Below are 19,873 nucleotides of genomic sequence, written 5' to 3' on the forward strand. Positions count from 1 at the left end.
TTCAAATTTGTAATTGTCCTGTTTGGGTGAAACTGTGCAGCCTATAGCATTAGATTCCTGTTCCTGTCTGACAGGGAATGAAACCAGATGCAGTCTTCTGCTGTTGTAAGCCATCAACTTCAAGGTTTGCTGCACTGTGTGTTCTGAAAAGTGTTTCTGATCACCATGGTTGAAAAGAGTGTTTATTTGAATTATTGCAGCCATCTTGTTATCTTAAAGCAGTCTGGCTATTTACCTCTGATCACTTTTATTGTTTCATTGCAACCCACTCGAAATCCTAGAGACTGCTGTGTGTGAGAATACCAGCTAATTCCTGAAATATACAAACCAGTCCATCTGGTACCAACAGCCTTGCCACAGTTATAATCACAGAGATCACACCTCAACCCTCATCTACACATATGTCAAAATGAGATAAATCTCCTCAAATAAGAGGTCAATTATATATTATTAAATGTACAGTATTCCCCATTTACCATCATGTTCACGTGATAAATGGACTTCACCCCAAAAATGTTATTTTATGTCTACAGTAATGTACTGTATTAACATTTTACTTCATTTTATAATTGATAATTATTCTTATATTAATAAATGTCCTTATTTCAACATAAAACTCCATATATATATATATATATATATATATATATATATATATATATATATATATATATATATATATATATATATATATATAAATAAATAATGTATATTATATAGTATTTCTACAGTTAATACTCTTCCTGTTTTCTCTCTGGTTGTGGTTTCTGAAATGACTTGTTTTTTTGTCATGCTGGTTAACTGGAAGACACGATTTTCGTTGAAATGATGTTTGTCTGGAAAAAGATAACAGTCTTTAGAGACTTGCTGTCTGACATGTTTCCTTGCACAAGTGTGGACTGGTGGCTCTTAAAACTGGTTTGACTGTTTCCTTGACTATTCTAATGTACATTCATTTGAAATTACTAATGGACCACAGAATCAGTTGAAGATGAAGATAGAGATTTTGATTAGATGGCATAATAAACCCTTTTTATCCTTCTCGGTCTCGGTTGCACTCGCTCTCAGATTGGTCTTTTGTGTAGTTTAACTCAATCTCTTCAGCCTCCTCTTACATGACTGGAAATATAAATTGCTCTATGTCCAGCAAGCAGGGACATGCCATACCTGCTGATTGCAGTTGCTCCACAATCTTTAAAAACCTTATAAAGAATGCATATAGATTTTCTTTTAAATCTTAATTTCCTTCTCTGTATCTTTTTCTGTTTTCCATGTGATGGATGCCGTGATTTCCCTCGCCACAGTCACGTCCTTGCCATTGGCTGTCTGGCCAAGAACAACTCCACGGGTCCCTCTCAGGGGTTTCATTAGACAAAAAAATGCTGTGGATAAACAAATGAACTAACCTCAAAAATGGTTAGTCTGTGCGTGGGAGAGTGCAGGGTGCCTAGAATAGCTTTTTCATAAAAGCTTGAGAAGCTTGGGTTTCAGAGTAGATCTGCATTATTTCACCATAAATGGCGCTACAACGTGATCACTCCCATCCATCACAATAAACCACCCGCCCCAATTCCTGGCCCCGCCCACACCCACACCCACACCACGCCCTGCACACGACCAAGAGCTAGTCCTAGTTGGCTCTTCTGCACCAGCAATACTCAACACTACATATAGACATCCACAGACGCTTGTAAAAGATTTTATACCCCCATGATTCCTGAGAAATTCGAAGAACAATGGCTACATTACTCATTACTAAGAAAATGATCGTTTCAGTGATTTGTGTCCATTGATGCACTTTTTAGGGAGATGGTTGATCATTAAGGTCATTTTTAAACAGTAAATAAAAACAGTTCTTTGTGCAAATTAATCTTTGAAATATTAATGTCTGCATATAGTGAACTTAAATATAACTAAATATTCATAACTCCATATATTTAATAAAAGCATTGTTCGAATGAAACTTTTACAAAGACAAAGGTAAATTGATTGATTATTGTATAATCCATTTTAAACCGGTTAAAATAATCAAACAATAACCAATAATTATTGTATCAGAATTTCCTCAATGTGTGGAATTTTATAAATGCAAGTCGTGCAGAAAAGAAATTGGTGTGAAGTGGTGTGATTTCAAATTAATAAATGAAATAAATGATTTAAATAAATATATGATGTGGTAAATTAGCTTGAACTCTTCTTTAAAGTGACAACTTTATACAACGCTGTATTCACAAGTAAAGAGAAAGAATGAAATTAACTTTTGGGTTATGATGACTTTATTCGCACAGTTTAAATAAAGGTTTGTTATTGACGTAGAAATATTTACATATGTCTAAAATTGTTTCCATCCTATTCAGTCCTATCCCAATACGTACAACATGTTATTGGTTTCCCTGTTTGTTTTATTTTTTTCCTCTTAACAGAGTTTTAGGCTGATGGTATCATAAGTCTGCAACCTATTGAACCAGTGTTGATTTATTCATTGATATAGATTTGAAGCACATCTGCTAAGCGCTGTAAATGTAAATGTAATATACAGTAATACATAGTATGGTGTCAAAGTGAGCACCATTAACAAGTTAAAGGTTACTTAGAATTGGACAAAAACTGCTGAAATGAGGCATAAACCAGAAATAATTTTACAAATAGTTTTACAGAGATTGAAAGATAGCAAAGCAAAACCAAGAATGGAACCCACCATACAAAAACAGACATAGCACGTGACCTGAAAGACATTTAATTAACAAGTAGTTTCCCCTGTATTTGTCTTTTTGTTTTTCTGTCTCTGAATCACAGATGTAAATTAGTGCCATGGATGTTGTTGCCAGAAATGTGAATCTGTTTGAACTGCTAATTTGGTACTTTTTTCCCACGTTTTGAACCCCGCGGCTTAAACAACGAAGCGGCTTATTTATAGATTTTTCCTGGGTTTTTCCCGGTTTCACAAACTTCAAGCCAAAAAACTGAACCCCATAACATTAGACCAATGAAATTTCCGAACGGAAACGAAAAAACGCACCTCACCTGTGTTCTGAGCTGCACGGCATCAGGAGAAACACCTTTCATCAGGTGATTTTTAAACGCACGTTGATGCCAAAAGATAAACTCCCGAGAGAAATAGTTGTGAAAGGAAGGAGGAAGACAGTGAACAATGACTTTCTTGGTCGGCTACTGTTTAGATACAAGCCGTTGTAACGCGTTGAGTCTGGGTGAAGGAAGAGCAGGCTAACTCCAGTTACAACAGAAATCATATAATCACAGACAGGTTTCCAAAACTCGTGCTTTTTTTTTTTTCTTGGCAACAGCGTTACAGGTTAGTCAAAGAAACTTAGAACTGAGCATCAGAAAATAATAAGGACATAATCCTCGGTCTTGCACACATGCAGTAATACCGGAAAATGCAGTGGCATGCTATTCCCAAAATACCGCTATGCTCCTAAAGGAAGCGCAACATATTTCACCCGTGTCTTTCGTTAAAGCCTGTGTAAAGTACATTAGTGTAGACGGCTTATAGACAGGTGCGGCTTATTTATGTTAAAAATAAAAATATTTGTAAAATTCAGTGGGTGCGGCTTATATATGGTTGCGCTTTATAGTCCGGAAATTATGGTATATATATATATATATATATATATATATATATATATATAAGAGAATGAATTAAAATAACCACATTTGTACACATTACCCAATCATTTTTACTATTTTTTGTGTGTTTTTAGTTTATTCTTATGACAGACAGTAATGATAGCAGTGTAGAGTGTCCCCTTACAGGTCTAGACCTGTGGCTTATAAATCAGAGTAATTTCAAACCCGTTTGAGCTGTTTACTTTTGTAATCGAGCTTGACCTTGTACATTACACTCGATAAGGAAACTCACCAAACCTGATGCAGCCCGCTTCAGCCTTTTCTCCCTGACCTGATCACACCAATGTACCTATAAAGGAACCAAATCCTCCTTGAGCTTTCATGCTGTGTTACAATAGGTTTGATAATCCTGTTTATCATTGCTTTATGTAAATACTAGTTTTTCATACAAACTTTATAACCAGCACATCAACCTTTTATAAAGTCGAGGTGGATCAGAGGCAAATAAATAAAGCAGTGGCTATTGAACTCTAGATTGAAAGGTCACAAGTTCAAATCCCAGTACTGCCAGGGTTCCACTGGTTGACCCATAAACAAAGCCCTTTAAACTCAACTGCTCAGTTGTAAGTCACTCTGGATAAGAGCATCTGCCAGGTGCCATAAATGTTAATGTAAATAATGCCATATATTAAAATAAATGTGCAGGAGAGCCAGTTTGACACTTAAATACGTATTGCCTCATCAGTAACTTGTCAAGTGATCAGAATAGTTCTTTAATTATTTCTATCTGCAATACAAAACAATTATATTAACTAAAGTCTAATGATTTAAGAACTGATATTCGATTACTCAATTATTATTATAATTATCCCACATAAACTACAGTCAGCACACCTCAAGATATTGTTCAGAGATTTTCAGGACAATTAAAGACTTTTGTCTACATTATTTTGTTCTTAAAATTCTTTCCGATGAGTCACAATTCAACCTTTCTAGCTAGTAGAGCTAGTGATGGAGGAAGTAATATATTTTCTGCAGTAATAATGAAAAAATAAATGCATATATAAAATATATATATATTATGCCAATTGATATTTATTTTATTATTGAGCTTTATATTTATTTATTTATTTATTTATTTATTTATTTATTTATTTATTTATTTATTTATTTATTTTTATATTATCAGCATGAAACAGAAAAAAAGAAAGCTATCTGTATTAATTTTTTTAATCCTTGATAAATATAAAAATTTCTGAGATATTTGTCGAATATTTTGTTTTGTTGTGGATAGTAGATTAGCTCCGTGAGGTGATATGGTACAGTATTGGTAATGCGATAATGGTAATGGAGAAAAACCTGCCTGGAATTACACCGTAGTGTGCACCAACCAGTTGGAATGAAGTAATAATCAGCACTGTGGTACAAGGAAGCAGTAATGTACACCTTGTTCAATGTGAATAAAAGCAGGTTCAAATATAAAGGAAAAGGATCATGACATTACAATACACTATGACATCACCTCCAAAGTTTAAAACATGAGCCTTACATAAATCCTTCACCTTCCCTGTGACATGATTTGTACAAAGAGGTGAATAAAAACGTAAAACAAATAAAATTTTGGTAGGTCTTTGAGTCTCATGCTCACAGTTTCAGAGTAAGCAGTAGATAAATCCTTCTGCATTGCTTTCAGAAAGATTTGAAGGATTTATGCTTATTAGTCTTTTATTTCAACAGTCCAAAGTTACTCCTTTTCAAATAAAGGCTCTGAGTTCTTACTGTGAATGAAAGCCATAAGACATGAGCACTCGGGAGTAAAAAGCGCGTCCTCTGTTTTTCTGTTGGCTCATTTTTCCACCTCGGTGTGAGATCTCTGAATCATTCTCTGTGATTCATTCAGGCCAGGGCCTTGCGTCATGGACTCAAAAGACCGTTAAAGAGTAGACTTAATTGCCCTGTTTGCTCTCCACTGCCAAGTCAGAGCCTTGTGGTGTCAGAACTGCTGCAGGACACTGCCAAGCGAGGAGCTTGTTTGACTGTTGAGCTTACTCGCCAGTTGAACTAATCCCATGTTCCTGGCCTGAAAGACAGTTTGGAAAACAGGGCGCTGGCACATGGAAAGATCTGTCAGTCTGCAGAACTATAGAAGATCTGGGTTTAATTTGTGAAAGAGGAACGGGCAGGACTACGGGGTGGTATGGGCTTTTGTATTAAAGTGTCAGGTCACTCTTTGTGTAGGTTTTGGGTTTGAAGGGATTGTGCCTGAGGCGAAGCATAGAGAGATAGACCAGGCGGGATTCAAGGAAAATTTGGGAAGGTCCAGTTACATAAATTCTTTATTTACAAAGCAGCTAACTTGAATGAACAGCAGGAACACTTACAACATTGTTATTTTATTTTTGCCATTATGCATTAAATTGGAGCTATTAATGAGAAAACTAAGTGCTTCATAGTGACACTTCATAACATATTTAACTATCTAGAATCCAGTTTGGTCACAGAGAGAATAAACAAAAAATGTGAAAATGGAACCATATAATCTGATTTGTGGCTCGATTGGATTAAAATCAGATTGGAAAACCGACCAATTCAATTTGACTGAAAGATGCAATCTGAAAACAATCTGTAAAATAGGAAAAAATATCCATATAAACGATTACATTGGACATTCTTCTCAACCAGGTTCAAAAGTACCTTACTCACATCTGTACGTCTCTCCATGAACAGAATCATTGTAAAGCCCAAAGATGAAGATGTTTTGATACAAACAGTACATTCCGAATCTGCAGTTGAATTCTTTCAGACTGATGTATAAACATACCTAATTGCTGTTTTGCTGAAAGGAAATCTACACGAAACAAAATTTACAAGCATAAGGTCTGTAGCATTGTAGCTAGTCTCTGATCCGATGAGCTAAATCATTTACATAAATACATGTTCTTAAGCACAACAAAGCTGGGTGGAAATATGTTTAGAAAAGTCGAACTGCTGAACGAATTTTTGTTTTTTGTTTGATGTAATTTTTGTTTCTTGGTTCCTGTCTGCTTTGCTGACCCTGTAGCCAAGTGCAATCTGTGCAATTTTGACCACGATTTGGTCGTCTGTGACGATTTTAGAAAATCTTATTATCTTCCTATAAAATGTTTAGTCTAAAATGTGTACTCTTTGATCGCTGATATGATAATTTTCACTGACAGTTGATTAATGGCTAATAATTTTTGAACTCCAATTAAATTCTGCCAGTGTCAGAAGATTTAAGACTCCATCCTGCAGTGTGATTTCTCCTACAATGACTGCCAAACAAAGAACCAATACTAGCGCCAAACCTGATGACGCAATTAGCGTGAAAACTTCAAACCACCTCGGGGAAAATGTGGGAATGAGTCAGGTGGACAGTACAGCAAGAAGAGAAACTTATTGAGTTATAGAAGGAAAGGGGTGTTTGTATGACGTTTTCATTATTAAGGGATGTCTTGGACAAAATGAACACATTGTTTTTGTTTGCTGCTTGGTAACGTTAGCGAGAGATCGCGGGTCTGAACGTGTCACAGATTGATGACGTAAAACTTCTGAGAAGTCTTTTTCTTGTGTGCATCGGTTTTTGACTGTCTGACGTTATGACAACTGAGATTTTACAGTGTGACATGAAGATCATGTTTGTACAGTCTGACAAGCAACAATCGCAAAGCACTATAAAAGTGTGAACCCGGTATAAAATATATATGGATCAGATCTGATCTGAATTGAAATGTTTTGCTCTGTTTGCAGTCTTTCTTGGCTATAAACATTGCTTAAGAGTACTGGAGCATGTCAAAGCAACACAGTAAGAGGCCCATGGACCAGAGTGGAGTCCTCAATTACCTTTGTGCAACAAGACTATGGTATTTCACAACCATGGCTCACATTGTGTGCATGTGTGTGTGTATGTGTGTGTGTGTGTGTATGTGGGGCCTGTATTCTGTGTGTGAACATCCAGACTCCCATGTTTCAAGGCTTTTTTTAAACCTTAAATCCTGATGAGTGATGATTGTGCCAGGCGCTGAAGAGTCTGCAGGGACTTGTAGGTGTCATGCGCTTGCCTGTGGGGTACGCCGTGGGTTTACGTGAGAGTGACAGCTAACGGTAAAGCCCTGACCAGTTTTTCTGGTTCTCCGAGCCATCATGCGTCGGCTTGCCTTCAGAAAGCATGGGAATCAGCGTGTCTCTGCTACGCTGCTGACGCATGGAGATCTGTTCCCGTCCCACTCATCTGTTTATTATTTTCCTGTGAGGACTTGAAACTTTATGAGGTAAAAAGAAATGATCAAGACAGAAGGGTGGAACGAGAATTCGAGATTCGATCCTGAACATTTCCCAACGTAATCCTGAGGAAAAAAAAAATTAAGGCTGATGGTTTTTCCTTCAGCAAAGCCATATTTTTTTTTTCCAGATTTTCTAGCCCACTTTACATGCCCTTTCGGTGTTATCTCTGGCAAACAGCTCACTTGAGAGCATTCCTGTGGCCTGGAGAGGAAATTCAATACTAATGTTACTCACAATGGACACCTGTCACTGTCCTTTAGGCAAAGCATCATATTTGAAGAAGCCATGCTCTCTCGGAGGACAGTTCTGCTTGAATAACAACAGAAAAACTTGCCCGAGGTGCCATGATATATGATTATATGCCAGAAATCAGAGACTATTTTACGTCACATCCTGGGTGTGTGTTGGTGTCATTGTTGGTGTCGCTCTGTTTTATCTTTTACATCTTAAGATTACTACTCAGTGATTTCTTTTTCTTATCACTCTTTTGACTACAACGTCATTTTTGTTGACAAGAAGGATGCCGAGGGGAGGTTAGTTTTTGGATTTCTGGTGGACCAGGAAGCTTTGGCAGAGTCTGTTCAAAACAAAGGTTCACCATATAACTCACCCAATTTATTAAATGTCTATGTTTAAAAGCTATGTTTTTAAGAACTATGCTTGGAACCAATGTAACTTTATCTCTGAGAACCTATTTAGATTTTAGTTTAGTTCTCTTCTGTCAACAAATGAGATTGATAAACCCAAATCAGATCTAGATCCTCTAGTGGAAACACAAAAGGTTTCAAAAGTCCTTCTTGTTGTGAACACCCCTCTCTAGAAAAATGGCAGAATAGTAAACATCAACCAATGGGACCAGAAACTAAATCCGAACTGGCTAAGAAACAAACTTCAAGTTCTTCAGTTTGTTAAATTCCTCCTTCTTAAAAAGTTTTTTTGATGTTAATATTAAAATAGAAAAAAAATAGAAAACTCAGCCAATTATATTTCTGGAATTTGATTTCAGGAACTAAATCAGATCTGGTTCCTCCAATAGAAAAACACCTAAAGGTACTGAATTTATAAAGTCACAAGTTGCTTGGCTGCAGATGCTTCATCCATCACCAAATGAGCAATCCTCCTCCAACCTTGCCAAAACGCAATAACAATGGCACACACCCTGGATGTAATGCAAATTAGTATCTGATTCCTGACATATAATAATGTGCCAGGCCATGAATATATATATATATGAATATATATATGAATAATGAGTAATGAGTAAAACTAGTATTTGATTACAAAAGCTTGCTATTGTTGAGCGTAGCTCTGCTGGAAAAGCAGGAAGTTCCTGCATTTATATACAGCAGTTATAACCTATATTAGTGTTACCATCAAGTATCAGGAAGCAAAATAAAACCAACAAATCATTTTGCAGCTCTTGGAAAAAATGTTATCCATTGTGCAGGTTGTGTTACTTTTACTTTCATTATGTAATAGTCGTAAAAGAAAGAAAAAAAAACATGCTATAACTGTGTAAATACCCAACACACCACAATCCCCATTGAATTTTTTTTTACTTTTTCCACAGGCGTCTCCAAGACCTACAGAGGTGTTGAAAACAGAAGCTCTTAATGAAACCATTAATCTAATGTAATCACAATTGTGGATGGTCCATTAATGGCTAAAAGGTACAGTAGTGTAAGGGGAATAAAACTGCTATAAAACATTGAGTATCTCACTAGCTAATTGTTAATTATTTTCCTTTAACCTCATGCCCTTTTGTGTTTCATTCCTGACTTATTGGATCATTAATGAAACTTGTTAAAAAATGTTTTATAAAAATGTATTTTTGTTCAAACAATGAAAACTTCTCATTAAGCAGGTCTGCCAGAAACCTAGCTAGTAACTATGTACTACAGACTAACTATTTAGCCAGCTATTTTGACTTTTACTACAAACAATGTCAACATTGTTTTTGACAGAATGGCACAGAAGAGGGAATAAATCTTTAGGAATATCAATATCCTGAATTCCTAAAAAGTTTTTGATGTTGAAAATACAGTGGTAGAAACCCCAGCCAATGATATTTCAGAAATGTTATTACAGGAACCAAATCAAATCTGGTTCCTCTAGTGGAAAAACACCTAAAGCCACTATATTCATAAAGTTCAATAAGTTGCTTGCCTGTAGTAGCTGAAAATGTATCTACAAACAGGTATTCCAGAAACCTAGCTATTAACGTAGACTAGCTATTTAGCCAGCTATGATGACTTTTACTACAAACTATGTCATGGCCACATTGTCTTTTGACAGAATGGCACATGGAACCAATTTCCTTTATATTGCTAAGCAGTATGGCTGACATACAATGTAATTATGCTTAGCTTGATCGCAGTTATGCAACTTTCATGAGTGCCATTTACAACTTGTGGTTGAATATGAGAAATTTTGAGAGGGCCGTACATCAGGATCTTGTAAACGGGGTGAAGGGTCAGTTTCTCAGCAGAAAAATGCTGCTGAAATGTCAGTGTGGTGGCATTTTGAGAAGGTTGTGTATCTGGGAGATGAAGGTGTTGTACAGTGTAATTCTAATCATTCATTTTGTATTGTGAACCAGAGAGCACGGCTATGGTGGGTCTTGACCCCATGATCCCACTGCTCTTGTCCTGAAGCCTGAGGAGCTGAATGTTTCTGCTTAGACAGAGACAAGAACAGTCATGCCAGGACACCCCTCCCCAAGCTTTTTTGCAAAAAGTTACATTCCGTGACACACTTTTCCCACCGAATCCCAAACACACAACTCTATTCTTTCCTGGCTCAGGCCCAGAAAAGTGGGTGTTCACATGAGAGGGGTCATGCACGCTGCCCGAGGCGATGCTGACCCTCCTGGGCCGAGGGTACGGCCCACCACCAGGGAAACACTCTATCCCCTGTCAAACAATGAGGAGTCCACGTTCGGATTCAGGAACACACACTCACTGTCACACAGTCAGTCGGCCGCTCAGTAATACACACAAATGTCAGTACATGTGATCTACATTTTCCATTCCTTTGTTGGTCAGGCTTTATTTTCCTGATGGCTGAGGTTTCAAGTTATGCTTTAACGAGAGCAGGAAGTGACCTCTTGGGACAACACAGGCCTGTTCCCTGAAGAGCAATCCCACCTTCTGTGTACCTAGTGCTCTCCAGGAAGGTTTAAACTCAGCCTGAGGCACTGAGGAACACCCAGCACCACTCCTCTTTTCTGTTACAGGTTTATGGAGTCGAGAGTCAACTTGAAGGCATCTGAAAGTAATCTAAAATATACACATTTTACAAACACCTTACTGTTTGAAACCTGTAAATAATATTCATGCTTTCATATTTCCAGTAACCAAAGTTTTTTTGGTCAGTATGAGGAAATCTGAGAACCTTATAGAAACCCCAAACAGTTTCTAATTGTATCAAATCAAATTGTAAATCTCAACACTGCATAAACAAATAACACAACAGCCTCATTAACATGCCAGAATGTAACAATGATCAAACAAGTTGGTCATAAAAAAAGACAAAGTAGTACGGCAATAAAAAAAAAAAAATCTTCAAATAAAATGCCACAAAGTAGAAGAACCATTATTATTCAATCTGCAAATGAATTAAAAGTAAATAATTTAGATAAAGTAAAAACAAATATTTAGAGCTGATTGTGATTTGATGCACTGCTCAGTCTCAGAGACGGCCAACGTTTTTATTAAACTTTTTTTGGAATTTATTCTAGCTCGTTTTCGACTGAAAATGAGGCCAAAAAGTCAGACACAGGCAGCAGATATTGATAGGGGAGTGTTGTGCCTTAATCACACCTTCATCAGAGATGCAAAATGGAATTAATAACGCTTATTGTTTATTTAAATACAGTGAAGTAAAAAGTATATCTATTGAATCATAAATGTAGTTGAGTAGAGAGTAAAAGATGCTTATATCTTTGATGCTCAGTAAAACTAGAAAGAAGCAAAAAAATTGCAATACAGTTGTGAAGTATATTTACTCAAATGCTGTATATATACAGTATTTCACAAAAGTGAGTACACCCCTCACATTTCAGCAACCAAATCCTCTCAAGGGAAAATACTATAGAAATGGATATAATTGGATATATATATATATATATAAAGAGAGAGAGAGAAAGAATGAGAGAGAGAGAGAGAGAGAGAGAGAGAGAGAGAGTGAGAATGAGAGAGAGAGATGGAGAAAGCATTTACTTTACAGTGATGAGTATTTTATCGAGGTACATATACTATACATCACTAATCACTGTTAGCTTGGTAAAAGTATCCAAGTTTATTTACACACTTTTAAGTTAAATCAAACTTAGCCCTTTGTTCAATCGACATATATCCAAATATTTTCATGTGCTTTTTATCCTATATGATCCAGTCTCTTCCCCAGATGAAATTTTTTTTGTCACAGCTATGATCTCACTTGATTTGGAAAAATATCCATTTGTGGAATTTTGGATAAACCCACAGTGTAAAGTTTTAAGTGTAATCATAAGCAGTAATTCCACATTGTTTTGCCAGTTCCAGACCTTTTAATTCTTTTTTTTTTGTCATTTTTTCAACGTCTTCTTGGTGTTCTTTCCCCCCAAATGTTGCCTTCTCTCCTGCTCAGTGAACATTTTAGTAATGATTTTCTTCAGTTGTTTGATATAATGGTTTTTGAGACCTAATCAGTAATTTTTTCTTGTGGATGAAGTTTTTTTGAATACGCTGTCTGTGTGGACAGGATTTCTTCATTTTTTGTGTAAAGTGTAAAACTCTTTAAAAAAAAAAAAAAAAATTAATAAATAAGCTGGAATCAGAGATTATCTGTAGCCTCGGTTAAAATGCAAAGGTTAAGAAAATAAATTAACAAAACACAGACACCACTCTTTCATCAAAATAGTATTTTTGGTCAAAACTTTTCCTTTTAAGGAGGCTGTACAGCATATTGAGGCTCTGCGATTGAGTTTTTCCGCCAATGCACAATACTCCTGGACACGGAAGGACATATGAGGAGAAATAAGAAGGCTAACAAAAGTTCTTGTCAATGAGTGTGTGGGTGTTCTTAAAGGAGCACGCGTGTGTGTGTGTGTGTGTGTGAGAAACTGAGTCGCATGAGGAGGCAGGCAGCATGCCCGGTCGGTGTTACGAGAGGAAACGTTGTGATGAAAGATGTGTGAGTGTGATGTTTGAATGTGTGCTCAAGGAAGATCAAGGAAGACAAATGTCTAAGTAAAGGTGGTGAATGGAGTCAAAAAGGAAACATAGTGAAATGTGTGTTCTGTGGACAACGTTTGGGTGTGTATGTGTTTGTTCAAGAGTACAAGGAGTAAAAAAGGGGAGGGAAATAGAAGGTGGAAAACAGTCGGGTATTGAGGGGATTTGGTGACGAGATTACGTGCCATGTGTGTGTGTGTGTGTGTGTGTGTGTGTGTGTGTGTGTGTGTGTGTGTGTCGGTGCCAAATCACAGAGGCGTGTTTGTGTTCTGATTGGGAAAGGCCAAGTGGAGGAGGCCTTCATTTTGACGCGACTAACAAAGTGCTCAGTGAAAAAGAATCTCCTCCTCAGACTCTGATAAACAATTCCAGTTGCTTACGATAAACATCCAAATTCAGATCCAGATTCCGTATGTGTCCTTTGTGAAAACACGGCTCACATCTGTATTTGTGCAAAAAATAAAAAATACCCAGAATAACTCGCTCGTCCCCTTTGCCAAGAAGCGATGCTCTCAAGCTGAATAAACAATGATGTGAGCGGCATGGCCTTGGAGCAGGCTGCTGGCACAGCGAGGGGAGGTCACAACCTCTGAAACAGCCTAGTGAAGAGAGTGAATTAGACAGAGAGAACAAGAATCCTGGCTTACTCATGCTCTCGTAAAAAAAGAAGAAGAAGAAAGAAAAAAAAAGGCTTGGACTGTCGCCCGGCTCTCTGGAGATGTCACAGGACTTCTGAATGAGCTCTAAGTTATACAAACAGAGTTATGAGCTTCCACAGAGCAGTCTGTACGGATACACACTCATAAACATAATTGGAGCCACTTATACAAGAAAGTAAGGAGACTAACAAAATGATGAGTTGTCAAGACTGGACCAATCAAGAAGCGCCGCAGATCCCAAAAAGAACAAAAAAAAAACAACAAGGTGATGAATAATTGTCTGAAAGACTACAGTTTACTATGTGTTACAAATGGAACTGAATACAAATGAGAATGTGTTGAATAGGAGACTCCTGGCTTACTGGGTGCAAGAAAATCCCATACAAAACATCACAAAAAAACAGAAGTAAATCAAATTAAATATGTACTTGGTATATTTTCTTGACGCAGTTGGCTATTGTAAAACCGAAACAATGGTTCCTTGATTTGGAAAAAAATGTTGTTTTAAAAGCTTTCTCAGTCACACTATATGGAAAGCTTTCCAGAAGTTTCCACAGAGCATCTGGATATTATGAACTCAATGACAATTGAGGAAATGCACACAGTCAGAAGTGCCACTGTATGACCAACATTTTTCTTCTAGACCCCTGAACATCATTCCATATCATTTCGTCTACCTTTGTGCTACACCTCTCGAAAGGCTTTTGACAAATCTTTGAAGCATGGCTGTGGGGATTTGTTTTTTATTCAGATACAAGTGGGATTAGCCCCTGATGTTTGGTGATTTTCCGTTCATCCCAAACGTGTTGAATGTAGGAAAGGTCAGAAAACCCTGTGTTTTTCCACTTCAACCTTAACACACCGTGTCTTTATGGAGCTAGCTAGCTTTGAGATCAGAGGCACTGGCTTGCTGAAAAAGTTCCAATGAAGAGGAAGATATATAAAGAGAGAGAGTGAGAGAGCGACAGAGAGAGAGAGAGAGAGAGAGAGAGAGAGAGAGAGATACTGTATCCTCTGCAAACATTAGAGACAAAATTATAATGAAATAAAACATAGAAACATTTACAAAACATACAAGACACAATTAAAAGATACAAATTTACAAACATTACAAGATACAATTACAAAAGTATAAGAATTGCAGTAATTATGTACAATATAAAATAAAATAAAATGTTTGATACATGTGTGTTTTCCATTCTCCAGCCTTCAGATGTGCAATATCTCTAATGTCTAGACCACACCCACTACTGTACCTTTTGTAACAATAAATAACTAAATAAGATAAAGATACTAAATAGAAGAAAAAAAAGCAGATAACCGAATATATAAAAACATAGAGGACATAGTACAGGTGGGCCTCTACTTACGATAGACATACGTTTCCACCACACCATCGTGAGTCAAAAATATCGTAAGTCGAAGTTGGTACTATGACTGTGACAGACTTTTCATGCTGATTTATAATTTTCATTTTCTGCTCCAAACTGATGGCTTTCCTTTTTCTTTATTTCACTACCAGCAGGAGACATACTTGGGCACTTGGAAGACATTTCATAACTAAAACTGTTGTTTGAAACAGAATAAAATACACACTGAGACAACTTTACTCTGTAGACCACTAGTGAGAGCGGGGCATCTCACAGGGGCATCCCAGCTGGGAGAGGGCGAGAGATACGCTCATCCCGGCTGAGAGAGGGCGAGAGATACGCTCATCCCAGCTGGGAGAGGGCGAGAGATACGCTCATCCCAGCTGCACGTCCAACGTATTGTACATCATACGCTGCTGCCTGGGCCTGTTGTGCAATTTTTATAAAATATTTTTACAATTGTGTCGTATCGCTCTTGTCATTGTAAGATAGAAAAATCGTAAGTGGAACCATCGTAACTCTGGGACCATCTGTATATGGCTCTAACATGAACGATTAAATAATCAGATAAGATCACATTATTGTTGTGCATGTAAACACATTTTCATGGTACTCAGAAGGAAAAAAAAGAGAAAAGTGTGTGTGTGTGGGGTGAGGATATAAGAAATCAAATGAGTCGTTTAATTGATATTTAAAAGCAGGTTTAAGTCTTGATCCCTGAGTGGGTATGTGTTTAGGAGATTTTAGATTGGGAGAAAAACATTATTCTGACAAACAGGGTTCAGAGACACAATGCAGCAGGAGCTTTTTCACCCTTTGCTCGGCTCTATTATTCATACACACACACTAAGCCCAGGACATTATGGTAGTTTCGGTTTTCAGACACCTTAATCTTCTCTCCTCCCTCGTGTTTTTATGGTGTGATTGAACAGAACAGCTCCTCTGACGTGCCGGAGCTCCAGGCCTCTCCCCACTTTCTGGCTTTAGTCGAAACAGATCAAGTTTCTGTCCAGCCAGGCGAGAAAAGCCTCTCAGGTTCCTCACACGCATTCAGCCGCCAGTCTGAACTCTGAGCAGGTTAATTGCAGGATATAAGATTGAATCTTTTAATCAGTTTAACAGTCAGTGGAACAGGTGGAGGACAAGAGCTGGGATCTTGTTCTCTATTTTCACTGTGCAATTTGCGTTTTGCTGTGGAAACAATTCCAGTAGGGAGAAAAAATGCCAAAAGCATCTGTGTGTTCTGTCTGTTTAACAGATGTGTCGTAGCAGGACTTGCTCTCAATCTGTGGACTTGTTACTTTAGTTATTTAGTAAAACTTTTGGTGACAAGAAACAAATCACTGCAAACATTCAACAGATCACCACAAATGACCAAAACATCACCACAAACAGTCAACAAAACACCACAAACCTCCACCCAATCACTACAAACATCAATAAAAATAACTACAAATCACAGCAATCATCCAATTAATTACAATAAACATTTAACAAATCACCACAAACACAAACAATCGAAAAATCTCCGCAAAACGGCAGAAGAAAATCCAACAAATCACCAACAATCTCAATAAACATTCAACAAATCACCAAAAACAACTAACAAATGATCACAAATATAAAAATGACCACAAATCATTAGAAAACAATCCAACAAATCACCAAAAACATTTAACAAATCACTACAAGCTTAAAATTTACTAAATCACCACAAACATCTGACAGATTACCACAAACCTGGAACAAATTATGACAAATCGCTACAAACTTACGACAAATTATCACAAATCACCACAAACATCCAACAATTTGTCACAAATCACTAAAAATCACCACAAACAAATGATCACAGATCACCACAACCATGCAACAGATCACCATAAACATTCAACAAATCACCACAAACATTGGAAAAAATAGATCCCAAATCACCATAAACATAATATGCATAAAACGTTGATTTCTGCACCTTGATTATTTTGGAATCACATAATAAACATTAATTGCAAAATTGCTCTTTAGATCAGAGATAATGCTCTTTCACTTTCTAAATGTTTCTGTTTACAATTTCAAGCCCAGAAATTAGCCCCACCCCCTTTCCAAGGTTTCATTAAATTGAACATACAGTCACATACAGTAGTGATGAAAGCAGGTGAAGGCTTGTGAGTGTTGGTTTGTAATTGTAATGTAATTCAAATGTAATTCATCATTCTATCAGCAGAGGGCACTAAAAATGCATACTGCTCCTTTAAAATAATCGAGAAAAGAAATCTTTTGTTTCTCTTACATTTTTTTGCTGTCATAATTAGTTTATTGCACCTGACAATATCTGAAAAATCTTGTTTCAGCAAATAAATACACATTTTCTTTGTGTACAATTGCTTATGTTCATCAAGAACTATCCATCGTGCGTATTATCTCAGAGCAATAATGTTCTGCTTGGACATTATAACTTGCGTATTAATATTTATAATCAAAATAGTCAATCAATGATCAATAATCAATAAATGTTGTTTAATTGCACACTTTAAATATCTATCTATCAATAAATACATATAGCAGCAGAGATTGTGAGAGGTTATGAAACAATTACTTAACATTATACATGAAAAAACAAGAACTATTTGAGAAAACTGAACCAATAAACACATCGCTCTTTAATTCTAAACATATTTCTCGAATAGTGACATGCCTGTGTTCAGATGATCTGATCCTATATGTCTTTACTTTTCCCTCACGTTTCAATTATCTTTGTGCCGTTCCCTGCTTTTTCTATCTGCATCTCATTTCTTCCTTATCTCTTGCTGTGTCTCTCTTTCTGTCTGTGTCTCCCTCAGCCCTTTCTCTTACTTCCTGGCTCTGTTTCATTCTTTGTCCGTGTCTCTTTCTTTCATTCTTTCTCTGTGTGTGTGTCTGTGTGTGTAACGCAGACTGCAGAGGGGCTGAACCAAAGCTGACCAGACGCTCCAGGAATGTGTCCGAGAAGCAGCATGCCAAAGATAACGCCATAGGCCTGTGCTCTCTCTCTCGCTCTTTTTCCACCAGCTTTCATTTTTCCCTGTAAGACCTTACAAGATAATGCTTTATTCTCTCATTTTTGTGTCATTTGCTGAATCAAAATGGCCACTGCAAAGTTTGTGATGATTACTGTTCCTAGAGTGATAAACCTCGAGATACTGCTCATGGGAGAAAGGAAAATAGGTCACCATTTGACATGGAAAAGTGAAATACAATGTACAGACTTTCTATTTCTCTCTCTGTTTCTCTCTATCTCTTTCTCTGTTTCGCTCTCTGGCACAAAAATTGCCTGACATGTCCAATTGCTCATGCACTCACCATTTCATGCGCACATTGTAGCACAATGGCAGCCATGTTTGAGCCAAGAGCAAGGGTTTGGGTTTGGAGATCAGAAACACACACACACACACACACACACACACACACACACACACACACACACACACACACACAAAGCTTAGATGAACAACCACAGCTATACAAGCCCCCATTGAGTAAACCGTTGCTCCTGGAACCTGCCATTGGATAATGGAAGGCAATACATACAGTATGCCTTAAAGAGCATTTGATTGGATGCAATTTTGTGGAGTAAATTTAATTAAAAATATATACGATGAAAAGTTATTTGAGACTGGTACACCAAACTGTCCAACACCAATTTGCATTTGACTTGAAGTCATCAAATCCTACTGTTTTTGGGCTAGGACAACGCCACTGGAGACATAATGGTCTTGTTTAATGAGATTTGTAACTCCTGTCTTTGCTCAATTAGCAAAAGGGGTCCCCTATTCAGCGGCGCTGTTTTTCCCAAAGCAGTCACACTCCCGTCGTCTCAAATCAGAACGATGGATGCAGGACATACACAGAAAACTCACCCCCCCACCACCACCTCCACCACGAGTCCTCCCACCTCTCTTAAAAAAGAAAAACCTCATCCACAGTACCGTCCCTCTTCCTTTTGATTATGATTGACAGAACCTTTTGTCCTATTGTCCGAAGCTGTCGCCTCTGATGAAGACACATAGACAGGCTGCATATCCACTTGTTGCACTGCAGATTCCTTTACTGCACACATGGATTGTTTAATATACCCTGTATGAAAAGTAAATCCAAAGCCAGTGAGATTTCTGGTGTGATTTCCTTTGTGTCTTTTTTGCTTTCGTCTCCGTGTCTGTACATGATGGCTGAGGATGAGGCAGCTGGTGCTTCGAGTTTGTCTGTGGACCTCGTCATTATCGCAGGGATGAGAACCAGGTCACATTCTCTCACTTGGGACAAAGACAGGGGTGAGAGAGGGACGAGAGGGGGCTGGGCGAAGGGCCTGGATAGGGACTAGGCCATGACCTCTTTATATCCATCAACATATCAGTGGCCGGGTGCACGCTGTCCGAATGCATGCACTTGTGCTAACATTTCATTTTCTCTCTCGCTTTTTTTGTTAGTTTTCATCCGTCGATCTAAAACAGGTCTACGAAACGTCTTATTACATCATAAACAATAATCTATGCACAATATTGCATTCTTTACTGTTTCGAACACCCAAGAAACTGAAAAGGGCCTGTGACAATGCAGCTACACGATTATAATCCTATTCAAATAAAGCGTTTATGAATTTACACATTAATGTGGCAAAAAAAAAAATCTTTCAGACATTAAAATTAGCTACCGAGCTAATAAATGCTAATAAACTAGCAGTTGATTCTTTATTACATGTCTC

This window comes from Silurus meridionalis, chromosome 22 (assembly GCF_014805685.1).
Source record: "Silurus meridionalis isolate SWU-2019-XX chromosome 22, ASM1480568v1, whole genome shotgun sequence".
In the NCBI taxonomy this organism is placed as follows: Eukaryota; Metazoa; Chordata; class Actinopteri; order Siluriformes; family Siluridae; genus Silurus; species Silurus meridionalis.